We start from the raw sequence: 23563 nt of genomic DNA, 5'->3' as shown, positions 1-23563 counted from the left end.
CCGAACAGTCCATATCCAAGGCGAGTATCGAACCAGGTTTACTGATGGACAATAGCACCAACTCCTCTGCTACTACAGCACTGGAACACAGTACAGGGAAAGAGCACTCTTGGGTATTGCATTTGGTGGCTGACATGAAGGTCATCCAGAGGGGTGGGTAAATGTAGAGTTTAGGTCTGTGGTTTCTGCCGAGCACTGGACTGGTTTAGATTTTGCCAGTGGGAGACTTTTACACTCCATGTTGGCTTGACCACAGGCAATCTTCAACCAACATTGTGGTAGATGGGGGTAGAGAAGATTTAGCTGGGTGCTTCGAGAACTGGTATCTTCAAGAAGATTAGAAATTTCCAAGAAATTGGAATACGTGATGTGCTCATTTAGCAAGTAAGTCTGTTGCAATAAATCTATTGATTACATTGGAACAAGTCAGTGTGAAGTCATGCAAAGACAGGGACCATAAGTTACATAGAGAGAGTAGAGATGTACGGCATGGGTGAAGATGACAAAGATCATCCACTAAAATCCTTCTGGTAAAGATACTCCAACAATGCCCAGCAATGATGAAGGACTGATGATATATTTCCAAAAGTACATGATGTGTGATTTGGAAATGGTGTCTTTAGATGAAATGGTGGGGGTGTAGATTGTGAGCACCGGACTTGTGACAAAGGTTTTGAGTAGTTTGGAGGAATGCCAGACGAGTGAATAAATTAGAGCTGCCCTCTCATGCCAACCAACACTTCAGAACTTGTTTCCAATCGTGAACAGCTGGTTGGGACAAGAGAGCCCAGCATGCTTCAAAACAATGTGAACTAATTTCTCTCAGCATTCACACAGTGTGGGATCAGTATGGTTATCTCCAATACAGTAAATGGCTGATCTCCTCAACTGTGATGTTTAAAAAGAAATGTTCAAGGCACGATTCTGATCAAAAATCAGCATCAGACTCCATTCAAAGAGAGATCCAGTTTCAAATGCAAAGTTCTTCAAAAGATACTGCTCAATGTGATTGAAATTCGACGTCAGCCAGCTTTAATGCTTTAAAAAAACATTGAAAATTCAACTACTTGAAACCTCTAAATTAAATTTAGCTCCAACTTTGTTTTGGCAAGTAAGAATTTCATTGCTCAGTTTCGGGACATATGACAATAAAACCCTCTTGACTCTTGAAATCCATAAAATGTTCAATCATTTAATTAAAGGGCCTGTCTCACTTAGGCGATTTTTTAGGCGACTGTCATAGTCGTAGCAGATCGCCAAAATGTTCTTTTACCCGACGACAATGACCACGACAATGCCAAGCCAGGTCAAGATTACACCGTCTTTGGAAACATCGCGAAATTCCCACGCTGTCGATGCTTCTCCGGCGTCCTAATTTTCGCTAAAATCACTGACAAGTCGGTAAGTACTTGAGAGTTTTGAAATATAACATCTTGCCCGGGTTACTTGAAAACCAAGCTTCACGGTAACAAGGCATAAACTGGATTGACTTCCAGTTTACTAATAGCAGTATTAAGAAATTTAATTTTAAAAGTGGTTAAATGGATTTTTGTGCGGAGTGTGGGCATTCTTTGAAAATGCACGGGAGATGCATATCTGATTTCTGGGTTGCATATCTGGGTTGGGAGCCTACTTTAAATGTAATCGCTGATGGCCATAAACATCGCAAAAATTCCCACGCTTACCTGACCGTCAAACTGTCACCTACCTGTCAAATGTCCTGACAGTAAAATAAATTGGTTAAACACAAGTATTTTATGGTATCTTCAAATGACTTTACTTAATTTAATATTATGTGCTTCTAAATGCATCTAAAGAGAACCTAGCAAACCTGGGGAGAGCATGCAACAGCGCCCACAATAAGCAACGATACCTGGCGACAAGCCAGCTGTCGCCGAGAAATTTCATAACGGATGATTTCTCAGCGACGCGCTGAGATCCACTACGATTCTTTGAAGACTCCTCACGATCATGCCCGCGACACCCCGGCGAACTGTCGGCGAAAGCCTAGTCGCCGGCAGTCTCCTTAAAATCGCCTAAGTGGGACAGGCCCTTAAGATTCGGGCATATTTCTTTGGAGTGTAACAATAGATCGTAAACTGTTGATTTAGTTAATATTTGCATGCGAGCTGTCTCATCTAAGGCCACACTTGAGAGCAAAGAATTGGTCATGTATTAGTTATGCTTCAGATTTTTATAATTTTAGCTTTTCCATTCAGTGTCGAGTGCTGCCACACTACGGACTTCAAATGGAGGCATGAAGGACTGCAGACGATGGAATGAAAACAAACGACGGGAGGAATTCAATGCATCAGGTAGCCTCGTCGGAGGGAAAAGGGTAGAAGACGTTTCGGGCCGAGAACCTTCTCCAGACTTTAAATGGAGGCTCACCTGCTCTTAATTAATCCCATTTGAATGATAACGTGATTCTCGTGATAATGGGATTGCTGAGAAGATTAATCTCACTTCTGGTGCTGGCTTGGGCCACATAAGAAGATTGAGGAGGATCTACTCATTATAGCAAACACAATTACGGAGGAAGATGGGCAATTCTGCATTTGTCCAGCAGCAGTATCATTCATGTGCCCAACAGAGTTGGGAGAAAAAAACAAACTTTTTTGGAATCAAATAATTAACATTTGGCATCATATCAAGCAACTTGGGAGTCGGTAAGCTCTGTTAGCGAAGCAGAGTCAAATGTTTTTTTTTAAAATATGGCAATGTGTGAAGCAAATTGGGCAAATCCTGGTCTAATGGGAAGAGGAGCTCAGCTGGCAGACCCACACAGGGTTTGAGCTACATCACTGCAGAGTTACAAGGTAAAACAAATGTTGCACCAAACACCATGATGGGAATGCATAATTGCAGTGCAACATTTAACTTTCTCATTTTCAATGATATCATGTAAACAAAATAACTGAAAGGTTAGGCAAGTTTTTATCATATGAGTGTTTGGATTGAATATGGATTGGCCGCAGGGATTTACTTTGGAAAATAACTCTATGCACATTGGCAAATTCCAAATTACTGACTTCCAGACTTCATCGAGGATAGGCAAGGGGTATTTCTGGCATTATTAAGGACATCCTCCTCTCAATGTCATGCAATTGCAAATGGGTATCAATGAAAATTTGAGATGCAAGTAACTGTCATTCCTGGTATCTTGAGTGCAGTCTGAAGAATGGTCCCGACTGGAAATGTGCCTGCTCAATTCCTCCACAGATGCTGCCTGATCTGCTGAACAAGTCCAACACTTTGCGTTTTGAAGTCTGAAGAAGGTGTCCTGACACAAAATGTCGCCTATTCATAGATCCGCCAAGTTACTACAGCACTTTGTGTTTTGATCAATGCATGTTCTCCCGTTTTACACTCCCTTCCACATTTCTCTTCCAAGTTTAAATGTTGATGGCAAGAATATCTGTTGATTTAGATTACTGAAGGATGTAGAAAAAAAAGGAACTATTTAAACGTTACTTCAAACCATTGGTATGTATGAGGTGAATTGAGAGTTCTGGCCAAGTTTGTCCTCTTGTGCCAAATACGATCTGAATTAACTCAGTTCCAAATGCAATTCCCTCTGTCAACTCAGAAATGTGCAGATGTGTTGAAATGCATTTAAAAGTTTCTAGGTGGACTCTGAGCAGCTTTTTAAATTACTCTCCTCTGAATTTGTAAGAAAGGTATGAATTACTTCCGCTCCCATTCTCTAAACTATAAAGAACTGACATGTTATCCATTTTTTGAAAGAGTTCATCTCTGATCCCATCATTGTTTTATGATTGAAACCACCTACTCCTAAAATGGCTTATTGCCAATATTCCCAGTATCACAAAATGCTGGAGTAACTCAGTGGGTCAGGCAGCATCTCAGGAGAGAAGGAATGGGTTACGTTTCGGGTCGAGACCCTTCTTCAGACTGATGTCAGGGGACTGGGTGGGTCAAAGATAGGATGTAGTTGGAGACAGGAAGACAGTGGGAGAACTGGGAAGGGGGAGGGGAACGAGAGGGACAGAGGGACAGCTTCTACCTGAAGCTGGAGAAATCAGCTGGGGTGTAAGCTGCCCAAGCAAAATATGTGATGCTGTTCCTCCAATTTGCGGTGGGCCTCACTATGATAATGGAGGAGGCCCATGACAAAAAGGTCAGATTGGGAGTGAAAGGGGGAAGTTGAAGTGCTGAGCCACCGGGAGATCAGGTTGGTTAAGGCGGACTGAGCATAAGGTGTTGAGCGAAACGATCGCTGAGCCTACGTTTGGTCTCGCCGATGTAGAGAAGTTGACATCGGACCAGCGGATACAATAGATGAGGTTGGAGTGGGTGCGGGGGAACATCTGCCTCACCTGGAAAGAATGTTTGGGTCCTTGGATGGAGTCGAGGGGAGAGGTAAAGGGACAGGTGTTGCATCTCCTGCAGTTGCAAGGGTAAGTACCTGGGGAGGGGGTGGTTTGGGAGAGAAGGGACGAGTGGACCAGGGAGTTATGGAGGGAACAGTCTCTGCGGAAAGCAGAAAGGGGAAGGGATGGGAAGATGTGGCCAGTAGTGGGATCCCGTTGGAGGTGACGGAAATGTTGGAGGATAATTTGTTGTATACGCTGGCTGATGGGGTGGAAGGTGAGGACAAGGGGGACTCTATCCTTGTTACGAATGGGGAGAGGGGGAGCAAGAGCGGAGCTGCGGGATATAGAGGAGACCCTAGTGAGAGCCTCATCTATAATGGAAGAGGAGAAGCCCCGTTTCCTAAAGAATGAGGACATCTCTGATGCCCTAGTGTGAATTCCCAACAAGGTTTTGTTAGATATGGGCCAAATGGAACTAGCTTAGATGGGGCATCTTGATCCAGTTGGCCCAAAGGGTGTGCTTTATTACTCTAAGACTGACTGGTAGAGTTTGCAGCCCATCCAGATGGTGCCAACCTCCAAGCCAATACCATGCAATTCCTTCTCCAGTGGTCAAATTCATCAGTTACATCAAACGACACAATTCTCAGGATTTAACCCTCTACCATGGCCTCAAATGTCATTTTCCCCATTCCACTTTATTTAATTTTTATCAGTGACAAAGTTAATTAGATTTGCTTTGTGTTCATCACTCAGCCAAAAATGTGGCTGTTTCACAGGATTGTGGCATAATTATGGGCAGCTCTCATGACAAATACCATTGTTCTCAAAACCAGTTATTTTAGAAATACTTCAGAATTAAGTATTTAACTGAAAGCTCGAGAAAGTGGTACTATATATAATATCAGTCATAATACTGATGCTGCTGGATTACTTCACAAAATGCTGGAGTAACTCAGCAGGTCAGGCAGCATCTCGGGAGAGAAGGAATTGGTGACGTTTCGGGTCGAGACCCTTCTTCAGACTGCTGGATTACTTCATGCATGTTTATATATTTATCAGATTCTTATTCCTGTGATTTATCAGATGTTCCCAGTACTGCACCAGAGGTGGCATCATGCAGTCCAGCTGACTCAGACCTGCCTTTTTATAATGTGCTACTTTCAGGAAAAGAACAACATTAAATGTCATCCTCACTACTCTGCTGTCGATTCTTTACAAACAATTGCCAGTAGCAATTAAGCAGCCGAGAGTAATTGACGTGAACAACAAAATCAGCAATTTTCTTGAGGTTATACTGTCTTTTATTTTTTTTTACAAAGGAGCCTGGTCTATGTGAAGATAGACACAAAATGCTGGAGTAACTCAGCAAGGTAGGCAGCATCTGTGCAGAGAAGGAATGGATGACGTTTTGGGTCGAGACCCTTCTTCAGACTGAAAGCCACGGGAAGGGGAAACGAGAGATAGAAACATAGAAAATAAGTGCTGGAGGAGGTCATTTGGCCCTTCGAGCCAGCACCGCCATTCATTGTGATCATGGCTGATATAGATGATAATGTAGGGAGATATAGAACAAGTCAATGAAAGATATGCAAAAAAAGTAACAATGATAATGGAACCAGGCCATTGTAAGCAGTTTGCTGGGAATGAACGAAAAGCTGATGTGGCTTGGGTGGGGGAGGGATGGAGAGGGAGGGAATGCCGGGGTTACTTGCAGTTAGAGAAATCAATATTCATCCCCTGGGCTGGTCTCTCCATTAGCACCAAAAAGTCTGAAGTTATGTACCAGCCCGCGCCTGGAAAGCCCTACCAGGAACCACACATCACGGTGAAGGGGCAGAATCTACAGGCAATCGACAGCTTTACCTATCTGGGCAATACACTCTCGCGAGTGGTGAACATTGACGCTGAGGTCAACAACAGGATTGCCAAGGCCAGCGCTGCCTTTGGGCGACTCCGTGAGAATGTTTGGGAGCGGAGAGGACTCAGCCTTACCACCAAGCTGAAGGTCTACCATGCAGTGGTACTCACCACTCTTCTCTATGCCAGTGAGACCTGGACTGTCTACAGCAGACATGCCAAACAGCTCAACCACTTTCACTTGAGCTGCCTACGTGGACTCCTTCACATCAGGTGGCAGGACAAAATTCCCGACACAGAGGTCTTGGAACGGGCCGGAATCCCCAAAGTCCACACCCTCCTACGGAAAGCCCAAGCCAGATGGGCAGGCCATGTCGTCAGAATGCCCGAGGGTCGAATGCCAAAACAGCTTCTGTATGGAGAACTGTGTCAGGGCAAGCGCTCAGTAGGAAGACAGAAGAAACGGTTTAAGGACTGCCTCAAAGTGTCCCTCAAAGACTTGGACATCAACCTCAGCACTTGGGAGTCTCTTGCTCTGGACCGTCCAACCTGGCGTAGCAAGCTCAGCACAGGAGCCCGTGCAGCAGAGAACAGACGCACTGCAGAGGCCCAGAGGAAACGCACCGCGCGCAAGGCCTGGGCTACCTCCACTTCCACTGCAGCGCCCATCCACTTGTGTCCTACGTGTGGGCGTGCCTTCCGGGCCTGGATTGGCCTCACCAGTCACTTCCGGACCCACAATCACCAATCCTCCAACTGAAAGTGAAGTCATGGTCATCTTCGAACCCGAAGGACGAACAACTAGCTGCCCAAGCAAAATATGAGATGCTGTTCCTCCAATTTGCATTTAGCCTCACTCTGACAATGGAGGAGAGGTCAGAAAGGTCTGTGTGGGAATGGGAAGGGGTATAAAAGTGTTTAGCAACCGGGAGATCATATAAGTCTACCTTATCTATCTGAAGGTCGGTTTTGTAGAATCTGACAGTGAACTCACAGGGTGGCACTTCCAGAGAAATAGATGTCTCCTCATGTTGAAATTGCTGCTCCGTGCTGCAGTCATTATGTGTGTGTGTTGACAAGTGTTAAATATAAGGACTGGATTTTCTGCTGTTTGTATTTTTTTTGTGCGAGCACTCTTGTGCTGAAGGGAGGGCGGATAGAAGAGCTAAGGCGTGAAGGATCAAACGGAATGAGAGAAAGTTGAAAAGCAATCAAAATGGGTGAGATTTTAAAACGGAGCCAGATCTTGATTAGTTACATGAATTTTAATACTGATTCCTGAAACACCGCACTGGAAATTGGTTCGAGTCTTAAAATCTCCATGCTGTCAAATTAAAATAAGCATTTTAAACGCACGTGTATTATTTGCAACAGAATTATGAATCTGAGGACAATGCAGGAATGAAATTAGTTAACAGTTCTGCATTGCATATTTAAATTCATTTCAATGATTTAACAACAGATTACTAGCAGATGATGGAGTGGACTCTGTAATGAAACTAATGGAAATGCAACCAGTTCACCAATGTCCTTGAAAGGAAAACCTGTCATCCTTATCCACTTTAGCCTATATTAGTCCGCAGACCCACAACAATGCAGGGCATCCTTAAATGCCTTCTGAAGTGGTCCGACTAGATCATTGAATAGTATCAGAACAGCTGTTAAAATGGAACAGGAACACAACCAGAACATCTGGGATCGATTCAGGAAACAGATATCAAATAAAGATCAAAAAGGTCATGTACAACAGGAACGTAGAAACAACAACATGTTCTCTTCTATTTGGAAACAAACTCCCGGTTCTCCATTGGTTTTGCATCTGAATCTTAACGCTTCTCACACAATAGACAATAGACAATAAGTGCAGGAGTAGGCCATTCGGTCCTTCGAGCCAGCACCGCCATTCAATGTGATCATGGCTGATCATTCATAATCAGTACCCCATTCCTGGTCTCTCCCCATACCCCCTGACTCCGCTATCATTAAGAGCTGTATCTAACTCTCTCTTGAAAGCATCCAGAGAATTGGCCTCCACCGCCTTCTGAGGCAGAGAATTCCACAGATTTACAACTCTCTGAGTGAAAAAGTTTTTCCTCATCTCTGTTCTAAATGGCCTACCCCTTATTCTTAAACTGTGGCCCCTGGTTCTGGACTCCCCCAACATTGGGAACATGTTTCCTGCCTCTAGCGTGTCCAATCCTTTAATAACCTTATATGTTTCAATAAGATCCCCTCTCATCCTTCTAAATTCCAGTATATACAAGCCTAGTCGCTCCAGTCTTTCAACATACGACAGTCCCGCCATTCCGGGAATTAACCTAGTAAACATACGCTGCACTCCCTCAATAGCAAGAATGTCTTTCCTCAAATTTGAAGACCAAAACTGCACACAATACTCCAGGTGTGGTCTGACTAGGGCCCTGTACAACTGCAGAAGGACCTCTTTTCTCCTATACTCAACTCCTCTTGTCATAAAGGCCAACATGCCATTAGCTCATCTCCAATGTGAGTGTTTCCTTCACTAAAAGGGCTGCAGTGATTCGAGACAATGGCCCACCTTCACCTTCATGGGGAATATGGATGGTCAATGAGTGTCTTTCTTGCCAGTGTTGTCCACTTCCCCCAAATCAGCAAACAAGCTGCAATTAAATATAGCTCACTGTGGTGGGGACGGGGGTAACTTCTTTAGATGTTGAACATGGGTCCAATCTTGTGTCGGAACTGCAGATAGGACTGAGATGAGGAAAAACTTTTTCACCCATAGAGTAGTGAATCTGTGGAATTCTCTGCCACAGAAGGCAATTGGGGCCAATTCACTGGATGTTTTCAAGAGAGAGCTAAATATAGCTTTTAGGGCTAACGGAATCAAGGGATATAGGGAGAAAGCAGAAACGGGGTACTGATTTCCGATGATCAGCCATGATCATATTGAATGGCGGTGCTGGCTCAAAGGGCCGAATGGCCTCCTCCTGCACCTATTTTCTATGTTTCTATGCTGGTTTATACCGAAGATAGACACAAAATGCTGGAGTAGCTCAGCGGGTCAGGCAGCATCTCTGGTGAAAAAGAATAAGGGTCGTTCTGGGACGGAACGTTTGAGGGTCAAAGCTTCTTCAAGGTTCAATCTTGCTGCTTTGGACAGGGCACCTGCTGCATCATTCCTCTCCAGACAGCATTGCTGATGTAAGTCAGCAGTGCAAACTGGGTGACATTACTCACTCTAACTTGCGCACTTACTGAGCATATTCTCAAATGTGCTTCAATTAGAATTGTGACGTCATGGCTCGATGGATCCCTCATTTAACCATTACTGCCAAGTTTGACAATAGACAATAGACAATAGGTGCAGGAGTAGGCCATTCAGCCCTTCGAGCCAGCACCGCCATTCAATGCGATCATGGCTGATCACTCTCAATGCTAATTTGGGAATCATCCCTGCTACCATGGTCTATTTACAAGATCATGGATGCAAATGTGGTGAAGCTGCAATCTAGGATGGTTCGGGAGGAGTAGCAGCATCACAGTACACTCAGATCTCAGTGATCCCACCGCTAACCCAACTGGTCAAATTTCTACAGGACTGCTACATGCAGGCTCAAATATTAGTAGACAATTAAATTGATGGGCAAATGTTTTTCTACAAGGGTGAGGTGGAGCTGTTGGGACCACTCCTACTATGTCATTGGACGTCTTGCCACACACACCACATCCAGAACAAGACTGGATCACTGCTGTTTATCCTTAGGGTTATCTGCTCCAACAGACTAGTCACGATGTCTCAAGGGCCGTCTGAGCTTTTGTGCTTTTGGGACATCCCCGATCCTTTTCATCTATTGCACAAAAGCCCGCAACGCAAAATCTTACAGCTCAACCTCTTACATGTTTTTGTGAGTCAACATTAATTAGCAGGTCAGCTTTAATGATACAATCCCTGGTAGAACATGCTCCAGTCAGAATGTGCCAATCCCTTGAGGTGCAAGTTTGCTTCAAGCAGTGGAGGTAAGAATTAATTGGTGCTGCACATCTGTTCTATTGGGCACTGGCTTAAATGTTCAGCCAATGAAGATATTAGTATGGGTTTAATATCATAATCACGATCACGATCATGACAATTAGGAGATAGGGCAAAGTTGGTATATATAATCTATATGCAAAGAACTGCTAGATATTGTCCTTTAACATACTGTGTATAGGTAGTTTCCATATCTACTTTGGCATTGGAGTTGGTTTTCTTTGTTGAGCTCTTATCCTGGTGTTATAGCATAAGTACTTTGTGTTTTAACAGTATTCAAAATACAGATGCTAATTAATATAAAAAGGAATGCAAAGTGCTGGAGTAACTCAGCAGGTCAGGCAGCATCTCTGGAGAACTTGAACAGGTGATGTTTTGGGTTGAGACCCTTCTTCAAATATAATCTACATTGCACACAAAATGCTGGAGTAAGGTCTGAAGAAGGGTCTTGATCTGAAACATCACCCATTCCTTCTCTCCAGAGATGCTGCCTGTCCCGCTGAGTTACTCCAGCATTTTGTGTCTATCTTTGGTGTAGACCAGCATCTGCAGTTCCTTCCTGCACATCTACATTGCATAAATGGCCATGTGTTCATCATGTCCATTTATAAGTCCGACACCAATCCTAACATTTGCACCTCACACCCAGACCACATGATCATTTGTTCAATCAGAGAGCTCCCTGCAAAGTTAATGTTCAATATCATGTTAATTTAATTTCAAACTTTCAAGTTTTCCACCCAACATCTGATTATTTTTCTCCTTTCTGGATGAACCATTATTTTCCTCTCCAACTCAGTCTCAAGGGTCCAAGGAATTCAAAAATACACTAATAACAATTAACTTGCTCCTGAGCTTCCACACTGTCCAAACACTCGCAAAGTAAGCTCAGCACAAATTTATATATAACCCTTTATGTCCTCGCATTGAAGCAGAAGGCTTTTACCTCTCTCCTCTGAACTCTGATCTTGAAGTCAGGAGTGCTGTGAACCTCACCTGCATGCTAGCCATCCATATGACTGCGCACATTCTCCGAACATCAAATTAAAGAAAAATACTTTGCAATGTGTCGCAGCATTAACAATGAGCAATGAGCGCGGCTAATTCATTTTAACCTGCATAAATGTTAAGATGCACAACACAGCAGGTTTGAATAAAATTACAATTGGATGCAGCCTGTGACACATTCAGATGAAGCCCAGCTGTTTCCTTTGACAACTCAGTGGGGAAGCCAGATTGGCCAGGTTTATGCAGAGCAATAATTGAAAGAATAATTTGCAGAATACTGGAAATAAACATTCCAATACTTGCTCATATTGCAGAACGATGGTATGTTTTGTCAATTACAGTCATCACTAAATGCTCAATTTTAGTCACATTTGACGACAATTCCGGGAAAGTTGTTCCCAAAGAACTAGCGGGATCACATAACAGATGTTCATGGAAGTACTCCTGAAACTAATAAGGTGGGGAGCACATCTGGGAAATAAGATTAGGCCAAAGGGTTCTGCAACACTTCTGGTAATAAAACCATGTACTAAATTAATGTAGATTTGTAACATCTGTTTAGATTATTTCAGCTGCTGGATTAAATCAGGTTTGCGATACAAGAATACACTTGACGGGAACCATGTAAGTAATGAACAATAAATGAAGCCACTGGCTTTAAGAATTAAGGTCATGCATAGTTTCATTCTAAAGAAGTAGATATGCATTAATCAATGCATGCAACTCTCAAGTTTACCTAAAACCATTGTGGAATGTTTGTTTTGTTTCAATTTTTCTTGTTAAACTGAGAAATGATTGCCAGAGAATGGAACATTCCCCAAGAGGCAAGCAGGGAAAATTGTGAACAAGGTCTATGTCAAAGTTAGTCTTCTTGACAAAACTAAATCCCCTGTCAGTGCAGCTCCCTCACCATCAACGTGACACTTCTATTATCTCCTGATCCGTCTGTCGCTAAACCTGCACTAAAGTTGACAATTATAATTGGAAACCAAGACCCAACAGGAACTATCTTCCATTAAAAAAAAACAGTAAAATCAGCAAACATTCCATGTTAGCTATTTCTTATCGACATTAAGATTCAGGGGGTTGAATTGTTAGCTTACCACTGGAGCAAGATTATAATCAGTGGGAAGGAACATGACAAAGTTTCTATATTGGGTTTCCATCCCAAAGTGTTGGTTTTGCATTCGAACAGTTGGACTCTTGGCAGAGTATAATTTCCTGTGGCTGCAATTACAGGTGAATTGGCATCTCATCTTAACATTGTTGGAAAATCATCTGGTCCGATCACACATGCCAATGGAGAAAACTAGCGGAAGCTAAGCATCGGTTCAAGAAAGCTGGCAGTGCAATGGACTGGCTCTTAAACCTATGAAGTGTGAAACCACCTGCTCCATGTGGTTCGTCACTCAAACGACAGGTGGACACGGTTGATGGAAAAGTCTAAAATGGGAAATACAGATATCATGGTCTCCCATAAAGAATCTCGAGGTTCTCAGTGCCTTCCCAGAAGCTCCTCCTCCATTCTGAGATTCAAATCCAGTTGGGTTTGTTGTTATATGACCAGAGTGCAATAAAATTACTTGCTCACACGAATTTCACAGATTTAATAGGATGCACGATAATGATAGGTGCAACAATAAATACAACAGTCAATGCAAAGCAGCAGAACGGTGCAAAAAAATACTGTGCACTCTGAAGTAATGCAGAAATAAATAGCAACGTTCAACAATGGAATAACCAAATTGGGTAAAGTTAAGAGTAAGAGTGTTTGGTAGCACCTGTGGGAAAGGGGTGAGAAAAATGTGATTGGTATAGGAGTCTGTTAAAATGTGTAAGATGCTTATTAAGTCTGGATGTCCAAGCTTTCCAGCTTCTCCAAAAATACTAGCGTACATAATATACTGTTACGACTTGAGAGTGTTACCGTTACAGAGAAAACGTACTAGGTCTGGGTGAAGTATGTTGGAAGTTCGGGTCTACATCCTACCTTATGGGAGGCCCATTCAGTAGTTTGTGAACAACGAGAACTAAGTTGTTCCTGAATCTGGTGGGATGCGCTTTTAAACTTTTATATCTTCTGCCCATAGGGAAAGAGGTGGAGAGAGAAGGACCATGGTGAAAGTGGTTCTTAATTATGTTGGCTACTTTCCCAAGGCAGCATGATGTGTAGATGGAGTCGATAGTGGGGAGGATGATCTATGTGATGGACTGGGCCACATCCGAAAATTTCTTGTAGTCCTCAGCAAAGATATTGCCAAATCAAGCTGTGATATGCCCTGAGTGGATGCTTTCAACAGTGCCTATGCAGAAGTTGGTGAGAATCATTGGAGATATGCCAAAACCTCTTAGATTTCTGAAGAAGTACAGGCATTGATGAGCTTCCTTGGCTGTAGCTTTAAGAACTTTAAGATGGAGTTGGTGCTGAACTTGACCAGAGAGTAGAGCAAGGGACTGAACACACAACCCTGGTGAGCACGAGGGTTCGGGTGGGGGAAATGTGACCAATTCTAACCAATTGTGGTCTGTCAGTCATAGGTAAGGAATTCCCTTGAGCTGGACAGGAATTACATTTATTCAAGGTGGTTTTCTTACTGTTACAGATCAAAGAAGATTGCAGCTGTTTTGGGGACCTGGCAGCTTGCATATCAAAGCCACATTGATTCATGAATTCTGCCTACCTATTTATGTCTGCCACTTATCACCACTTGCACTCCAATCCTACAACTGCCACAATCAAGCTTCCAAGGCTCCCTCATGTAGAAAATAAAACATAGTACAGCACAGGAAGGACCCTTCAGCCCACAATGTTTGTGCCGAATATGATGCCAAGTTAAACGTATAAGATTATTAAGGGGTTGGACACGTTAGAGGCATGTTCCCAATGTTGGGGGAGTCCAGAACAAAGGGCCACAGTTTAAGAATAAGGGGTAGGCCATTTAGAACTTAGATGAGGAAAAACTTTTTCAGTCAGAGAGTTGTGAATCTGTGGAATTCTCTGCCTCAGAAGGCAGTGGAGGCCAATTCTCTGAATGCATTCAAGAGAGAGCTAGATAGAGCTCTTAAGGATAGCGGAGTCAGGGGGTATGGGGAGAAGGCAGGAACGGGGTACTGATTAAGAATGATCAGCCATGATCACATTGAATGGTGGTGCTGGCTCGAAGGGCCGAATGGCCTCCTCCTGCACCCATTGTCTATTGTCTATAAACTGATATCACATGTCGGAAGGAACTGCAGATGCTGGTTTATGTCAAAGATAGACATAAAATGCTGGAGTAACTCAGCGGGTCAGACTGGAGAAAAGGAAAAGGTGACATTTCGGGTCGAGATCCTTCTTCAGACTGAGAGTCAAGGGAGAGGGAAACTAGAGGTAGAGGTAGACTATTCATGCCTCTAGTTTCCCTCTCCCAAGACTTAGTCTGAAGAAGGGTCTCGACCTGAAACGTCATATTTTCCTTTTCTCCAGAGATGCTCTCTGACCCGCTGAGTTACTTTAGCATTTTGTGTCTAAACTGATCTCATCTGCCTGCACATGATCCATATCCCTCTACTCCTTCCAGGTCATTTATTCTGCTGGGAGGGCGGTAGGAAATTCCCCACAATGCATGTTAGCAAAGCAAACATTAAATCCACTGTATGCACCACAGACCAAAGGAAATCCACTGGACTTAAATCAAGACCTGCGGAGGAACTGCACAGCAAAAAAAAGATCAAGGAGAAAATGCCAGTAAAGAAAGAAAATCAAATTGCTCAGATTAACAACAAACAAAAGTAAAACCAAACAGCGAGGGAACAAAACAACAGAAAATGAAGATGTTTGTGATTTTATCAGTTAAATTGTCATGCATAGACAATTTGAGAGAGGGGGAATATAATATATCTTGAAATAACGACTGATAAATTACTCCGAGGATGTGCTTTTCTCCATAAATTGAATCATCAATCAAATACAGTAATCGTGACACCAATGGCACTGTGCTCTCCACCCAATGTCCTGCACTAACATTGGCCTACATGCATATTTCATTAACCGCACTCTGCATGCAATAAATCAGCTTTGGGGAAGGAAGTCGGGAAAAAGGTTTCTCTCTCTATTTATCTTGGCCTGGGAAGCCTGCTGTTACTCTTATAGCGGCAACTAGCCTACAGCCAGCCAGCAGCAATCACCCAACCTCGGCAAGAGTGGAAGATCACGTCCCTGACGTTGCAGAAGGCATATTCTCCAGTGTGGCAGGGAGAGGTGGCAGAATCAAGAGCAAATAAGTTACGGTCAGTTAGACCATCAACTGTTATGCATGAGTTAACTTTAAAAGCAGCAAGTGAAGGAGCATTAGAACAAGGCTTTGACATTAACTTAAAAAACACTAGGGAATTTACTGTCTTCGTGCTGCTGCTTTGATCCTTCGTTCTGTTAGCAATCAATGGCGGGATTTCTCCAACCATCCTGGGGCAGTGCTGCCAATGTTTCCCACACAGTGTATTGCAAAAGGATTGTAATTCCACATATCCTCTCCAGTCATCCTCCAACATAGAAAACAGCTCCAAATATGTGCTGCTTTTCCTTTTGAATCACAGCGTCATAGTAAATTAAACCCCTTGCCTAATAATGTCAGGGTTCAATGTGACTCTCCATTCTGTTTCAATCCACTTAAAAATTTCGTAGGAATTGGTGTAATAACGTAAACTCATTTGCAATTGCATCAGCTCATTCCCAAGTTAAGCGGAGAAACAAGGAACAGCAGATACTGACTTACAAATAAAAGTCACAGAGTGCTGCAATAACTCAGCGGGTCAAGCAGCATCTCTGGAGAACATGGAGAGGAGATTTTTCGGGTTGGAACACTTCTTCAGGTTGATCGTGGTGGGGAGAAAGCTGCAAAAGAGGTGGGAGCAGCACAAAGCCTGGAAAGTCATAGGTGGGTATTGGTGAAGTAGAGGGAGGAGCGGTTAAATAGGAAACTTTTGAGCTTCTCTGAGTACCTTGTTTGCTGAAGTAATTAGTGCAGATCAGTGGAATGCTCCGATACTCTGGGAGGATACTGAATACATTTCTTCCATCTGCTCGGGAAACTGGCAGGAGAATGGTGCAATAAGTGTCAGATCCCTCACAGCTGCACTCTTGCTGCACTGACTGTCTGCCAGGAAAAGGAAGAGTCCTTTGCCCTCACCTTAAAAGCTAATGTGTACACTACCTTCAGAGATCTCTCTGACCTTCCAAGTGACCTGTCCTACACTCTAAGATCCACTGCGTAGGAAGGAACTGCAGATGCTGGTTTACACCAAAGATAGCCACAAAATGCTGGAGTAACTCAGCAGCTCAGGCAGCATCTCTGCAGAAAAGGGGACAGGTGTCATTAGAAGGGTCTGGACCCAAAATGTATCCTATTTCTTTTCTCCAGAGATACTGCCCGACACTGAGTTACTCCAGCATTTTGTGTATACTCTAAGATCGATTGTTCAAGCACCATAATTAACCTCCTTCTGATGTCTAACCCTCACATCAAACGAATCCCCCAACAAATATCTGTTGTACCTGAGCACTTCACTCTTGCATTCTCTTACTCTGCCTAATGTCTGACTCCCAACTTCTGAATGTTCTTTCCCTATGCTAGGATGCAGTCCAATACCCCTCTATCATTGCGAACATTGGACGTTGTCTCTGGAACTGAGACAATACTGAGAACTATATTCTGTTCACTGTGTCTTTGCCCTTGCCTTACCTATTGCACTTGAATTTGAATTGATTGTCTTTATGTGTAGTATTATCTGACTTGACTGGACAGCATGCAACATTTTTTCACTGTACCTTGGTACACATGACCATAATAAACCTAAACCTTTGAAGTACACCTCTGGTATAGGAAATACGTGATTGCACTGGAGAGAGTACAGAGAGGTTGGGCAACACAGTAGCACAGCAGTACAGTTGCTGCTTTACAGCGACAGAGACCCGAGTTTAAACTTGACTGTGGGTGCTGTCTGTATGGAGTTTGTACGTTCTCCCTGTGACAGCGTGGGTTTTCTCCGAGTGCTCTGGTTTCCTCTGACCCTCCAAAGAGGTACATGTTTGTAGGTTAATTTTGTAAATCGTTCCTAGTGCGTAGGATAGCGCCTGTGGACGGGGTGATCGCTGGTCGGCGCAGACTCAGTGGGTCGACAGGCCTGTTTCCACGCTGTATCTCAAAAGTCTAAGGGTTCACCAGGATGTTGCCTGGACTGGACTGTTTCAATTATAAAAAGGGATTGGACAGGCTGGGTTTGTTTTTGAATGGAGCAAACTGAGGGATTACCTGATAAAGGTATACAAAATTATGAGTGGATGTAAATCATCCTCGATCCCAAGGGGACTAACTAAGAAAAAGAAAAAGGAATTTGATGCTTACCATATTAGCAGGATTAAGCTGGGTGCCTGAACGTGTGTAAATGAGCACGTTTTGGCAAACAATATTGTCATGGAAAGCTGTCGCCTGACTAGAGAGCAGGAATTGCAGCACAAGGGGCTTCAGTTTCATTTCAATTCAATAGACAATAGACAATTAGGTGCAGGAGGAGGCCATTCGGCCCTTCGAGCCAGCACCGCCATTCAATGTGATCATGGCTGATCATTCTCAATCAGTACCCCGTTCCTGCCTTCTCCCCATACCCCCTGACTCCGCTATCCTTAAGAGCTCTATCTAGCTCTCTCTTGAATATATTCAGAGAATTGGCCTCCACTGCTCTCTGAGGCAGAGAATTCAACTATGGAGAAGGAATGTTACCGGCAGTCTGGGTGAGGAAAGGGATAATTTTACAAAGCTACTATTCTTCAACTTAAATTTTCTGTCACATTCTCATTCTACTATTTCCACAGTGCGATGCAAGTATGCAAGTATTAATGCTCGTATTAATCATGTATTGTCTTTACGATGACTGGTTAGCACGCAACAAAAGCTTTTTACTGTACCTCGGTACACGTGACAATAAACTGAACCAAATTAGTCACAGTCTGCACTCTCACATTGCTCTTTCCTCAGTTAAAACTTCTGAGTTCCATTCACCGACGTTTGCATGCCAGCTATCTTCCAGCTTATAATCACCGCTGGATATTGGTTCTGGCTTACAAATAGCAACAATACAAACTGAGAAGAGACCAACCATGTTTAACTGCTACTGTTCCTGGTGAGCTAGTTATGAAGAGATGATTCTGTGTTAACAATAATAACACAAAGCTGCCGGAACGTGGTTCATTATTGTGAAAAGAGCTGGCTTTTTCAATTGATTTTCCTGTAACTCCAGGCTGTCTCCAAAGATAAGCTCGATAGATAACCCAGAACAAGAAACTGACATAATAAAGTCTAAATTTTATGAGACATTATTCTGCAACATTAATTTTCCTGAAAATACTCTTCCACGGATTTTTTTAGCATTCGTTAGAAAAGCAGGAACATTTACTGTGACACTAAAAGGATGTGTTTTGCTGCAGGCTAACTCAAATCTTTTTTTACATTCTAGTTGATATTTATGACAGCCAACAGGTCAGTCTACTTAAAGTAAACTACATTGGTTCTTAAACGAATTATCCTTATTTTAAAAAAAACATTATCCCTTTTTACACGTTCTGTAAACCTCACAAATAACTCCGATTCTTTGAGGGAGGAAGAACCATAGATAATAACAGATAATTTTGAAGAAAGCAATGGCACGTGTACTTTGTGCTTGACAACAGTTCCATTGAAACAAATTCCATTTGCTGCAATATTGTAACTTTGGAGGTGCATAGACTTTGTTAAAGTGCATGTTGTATAAAACAATGTTTGCCACTTTCATGCCAACAATGAATCCATTCAATATTGAGAATTCAGGCACTGTACATTAATGCATTAGAAGATCAATATAATGCTAAGATAGAAACTGTAGTGCGTGAATGGATAGTAGTCCCTGAAGATAGACACAAAATGCTGGAGTAACTCAGCGAGACAGGCTGCATCTCTGGATTCAAGGAATGGGTGACGTTTTGGGTCGAGACACTTCTTCAGACTGAGCCCTGATTCAAAGGCATTAGTTTCTTGCTTTCTATAGGAAATACAGTTTGCCATTGCATGTTCACTTATACATGCAAGGATATTATTAACTCCAGAAGGAACATTGCAGTCTGAGACAATGAATAGGTGGAGAAGCTGATCAGGGTCTCAGGCAGTAAGATGGTCAGGGAGTCAGGGCCCACAACTCTGGAGTTTGAGCATTCAAGGAGAGGCCTGGGACATTGAGCCTTGTAGGCTTGGAAGGAGATCATAGGATTGGCATTTTTTTTGTGGGTGGGAGACAGCCAGCAAAGGATCAAACGACGGGGCTTATCTTACATGATCCCATTCATGCTGAAATATTAAGAGCTGGTTGTCTCAAGATCACTCACAGAACACTATATAATGGATGGGAAATTATATCATTCCGTGCATGAGTGGTGATGAAATCAAATCAGGTGCACAAGGGCAAATTACTCTGAAAACTTCTCAAGTAATTTAATTATTGTTATTACATTTTACTTCAGGTGAAATCAAATTTCAATCACATAATGCCTTCTTCACCATCCTGTCTACATGTATCACTGCTTTCATGGTATTGTATCCTTAAAACCCCACGGACCCTCTGCTCGAAAACACTCTTCAGAGCCCAACCATTAACTGTTTAATTCCTTCACTGGTTTGATTTAGCAAAATCACCTCACATTTATCAGTTAAATTCTATCTCTCATTTGTTGGCCCACTTCCCTGGTTGATTCAGATCGGTTTGTTAACCTTCCTCACTGCCTCCTATACCACCGATTTTGGAATTGTCAACAAATTTACCAACGCCATTGACTTCATTGTCGTGGCAATTTTAATGGCAGTTTTTACTGGGGTAAAAACTGAAATTGTTGTGTGGGTCATCAGCAATAATTTAGCAATCTAATGTTGCCTTTCATGATCACATGTGCTGTTCACAATTTTTCCCAGGTGGAGTATTTTTTGCGGGAGTGCAAACAGATTGGAATTGTTTGAGTGCACTGTGGATTAAACAGGTGGAATTGCTCATTTAAAAAAAATAAAATTGTAAATTGGACCTGTTCAGATATACAATGTTAGCTAGTGGAGCATAGTCTTTAATGTAGTTTAGTATAGTTTAGTTTGGTTTAGAGATATAGAATGGAAATAGACTCTTGGGCCCATTGAGACCACGCCGACCATTGATCTCCCATTCACATTAGTTTTGTTATCCCACTTTCGCACCCACTCCCTACACACCAGGGGCAATTTACAACAGCCAGTTAACCTACAATCCCTATAGGGTGTGAAATGAAACCGGAAGAAACCTGGAAGAAACCTATGTAGTCACAGCAAGTACATGCAAACTCCACACAGAACTCCACCCAAGGTCAGGATTGAACCTGGGTCTCTGACACTTTAAGGGAGCAGCTATATCATCTGTGCCATTGTGCCATCCTAGTCAATGAGGAATAAGTGGGAACTCTTAGAAACATTTGGATAGGTACATGGAGAGAATAGGTTTAGAGGGATATGGGCCACACATAGGCAGGTGGGACTAGTGTAGATGGGGCACGATGGGCAGAAGGGGCCGTTTCCATGCTGTATGACTCTCTGACTATAGCATCAGATAACAAACTGATTCAAATGCATAAAGTGAGCAAATATTAGAGGAATTGTTCAGAGGACAAGCTTCTCGAGACTGCCAGTAAGAGCACTGGCTATGAATTTATCCAGATGGCCAAGTGATCGCATTCCAAGTTGGTGGCAAACCAGAATTGAATGAGACGGCTGTGAAAATACCAAGTGTGTTCGGTGAGATCTGAGGCTTTTAACAGCAATGGCTGAACACTTCTGCATTAAAAGGTCATGTGTTACAAGCAGAAAGCAAAAAAGCATGACATGCAAGTTCTGTGAATGCTATGAGCAGAGCTAAAGAGCACTTTAATGTGTCAGCCAATGCAAAGCAGACAGCCAAGCCAAAGATGTTGTGCCACATACCCAGAGCAGCTGATAATGATCAGACTTCATAATGTTCTCTTCAGAGCATGTCTTGAGATTGTGAACATTGAACAGGACAGCTCGGGAAAAGGTTCTTTGACCCACAAAGTCTCCGTTGACCATGATGTCAGTTTAAACTCATTCCATCTGCCTGCATAAAGTCCATATCCCTTTATTCCCTGCCTATTCATTTGTCTGCCTAAATGCCTCTTAAACATTGCCATCGTATCTGTTTCTACTTCGTTCATGGCAGCACATTGGAGGTACCTACAGGCTCCATGTAAAAACAAAAAGCCTTATAAATTTGCCTTGTAAATCTCTTTTAAACTTTCTCCTCATCTTTAGCATGTGCCCTTTTGTATTTGACGTTTCTACCCTGGGAAAAGGACTCTGACCATCTACCCTGTTACATGATCATCTCTACTTCCACAGGACACTGAAGAAAAGCAGTAGGTTGCTAATACCTCTCAGCAGGTGGTTGCTAACGCTCATACAAATTAGGAACAGGCAGAGGCCACTCGATCCCTTGTACCTGCTCCACCATTCAAAAAATTCATGACTGGTCTGATTTTAACCTCAACGCATTCCTGACTACTCACAGTGAATTTTCCATCTCTCTTATCAAAGATCTACCCAAGACTTAAATTAAGAATCAAATTTTTAAAAAAGGTCACCTTCAAGGAAGAGCTTTACAAAGTTTGTAGGAACGAACTGCAGGCGCTGGTTTATACCGAAGATAGACACAATTTGCTGGAGTAACTCAGCGGGTCAGAGAAAAAGAATGGGGGTGACATTTTGGGTCAGATCCCTTCTTCAGTCCGGATCCTTATCATATCATATCATATCATATATATACAGCCGGAAACAGGCCTTTTCGGCCCACCAAGTCCGTGCCGCCCAACGATCCCCACACATTTAACACTATCCTACACCCACTAGGGACAATTTTTTACATTTACCCAGCCAATTAACCTACATACCTGTACGTCTTTGGAGTGTGGGAGGAAACCGAAGATCTCGGAGAAAACCCACGCAGGTCACGGGGAGAACGTACAAACTCTTTATAGTGCAGCACCCGTAGTCAGGATCGGACCTGAGTCTCCGGCGCTGCATTCGCTGTAAAGCAGCAACTCTACCGCTGCGCTACCGTGCCGAGACAAGCGAGGAACCTTTTATTCAATGCATGGATCTGCCGTAGAATGAAGTAAAGTGGGGTCCAATGCAGGTCTGGGTGAGTGAGGCCCGGAGCTGTGGGAGAGTCAAGAGCAAGAGCCTGCTGGTGCCAGCGCATGGTGGCCAGTGTGGAATGCAAGGCACAGAAGGGGAACAGTTACGAGAAGCGGTGGATAGACTGTCGGCAACAGCAATCGGGTTGGGTCTGAACTGGGAGGTCTGGAACCGGAGTTGGAAGCCCCGAGGCACAAGATCAAGGCACAATTCCCAGTGTAAAGAAGGGTTCCCACCCAAAAAGTTACCCATCCTTTTTCCCCTAGAGATGCAGCCTGACCTTGTGAGTTACTCCAAGGGAGGAAGAGGGTGGTGAGTTTTTAGAGGTTAACCAAAATTGGGGAATTCAATGTTCATACCGTTGGGTTGTAAGGTACCCAAGTGGAATATGAGGTGCTGTTTTGTGTGTGGCCTCATTCTGACAATGGAGGAGGCCCAGGACAGAGGAGCCAGTGTGGGAATGGAGAGAGGAGTTAAAATGGTTAGCAATTGAGGGAACCAGTAGTCCTTAGTGGACAACAGACAAAAGACAATAGGTGCAGGAGTAGGCCATTCGGCCCTTCGAGCCAGCACCGCCATTCACCGTGATCATAGCTGATCATGCACAATCAGTACCCCGTTCCTGCCTTCTCCCCATATACCTTGACTCCGCGATCATTAAGAGTATCTAACTCTCTCTTGAAAGCATCCAGAGAATTGGCCTCCACTGCCTTCTGAGGCAGAGAATTCCACAGCCTCACAACTCTCTGAGTGAAAAAGTTTTTCCTCATCTCCGTTCTAAATGGCCTACGAGCACAAGTGTTCAGCGAAATGGTGGTACACTGTGAATGGCTCAATTGTAATCATGCATTGTCTTTCCATTGGCTGTTTAGCATGCAACAAAAGCTTTCCACTGGACCTCGGTACACGTGACAATAAACTAAAATGAAACTCTTGGTCTCACCGATATACAAGAGGCCACATCAGGAACACTGGGTGCATCTCTGTACTCATGACCATGTGGTAACCGTTCTCCCTTCCTGATGGGTTAGCAGTTTGAGGGCACAATAGTCACAATTGCCATAAACAGCCCCTCTAAAAATAAGACAAGAAACACTGAAAGAATGCGATCATTGGCC

General features: G+C 43.2%; 1 protein-coding gene across 7 annotated transcripts in view; it reads right to left on the bottom strand.

Annotated features, from left to right (window-relative positions):
• The window catches only part of chl1b (cell adhesion molecule L1-like b), a 639417-nt gene that overhangs the window by 241230 nt on the left and 374624 nt on the right, over positions 1 to 23563 (bottom strand). The window lies entirely within an intron of this gene.

Source organism: Rhinoraja longicauda, chromosome 17, assembly GCF_053455715.1.
Source record: "Rhinoraja longicauda isolate Sanriku21f chromosome 17, sRhiLon1.1, whole genome shotgun sequence".
NCBI classification, from domain to species: Eukaryota; Metazoa; Chordata; class Chondrichthyes; order Rajiformes; family Arhynchobatidae; genus Rhinoraja; species Rhinoraja longicauda.
This window is presented reverse-complemented; position numbering and strand designations above follow the sequence as displayed.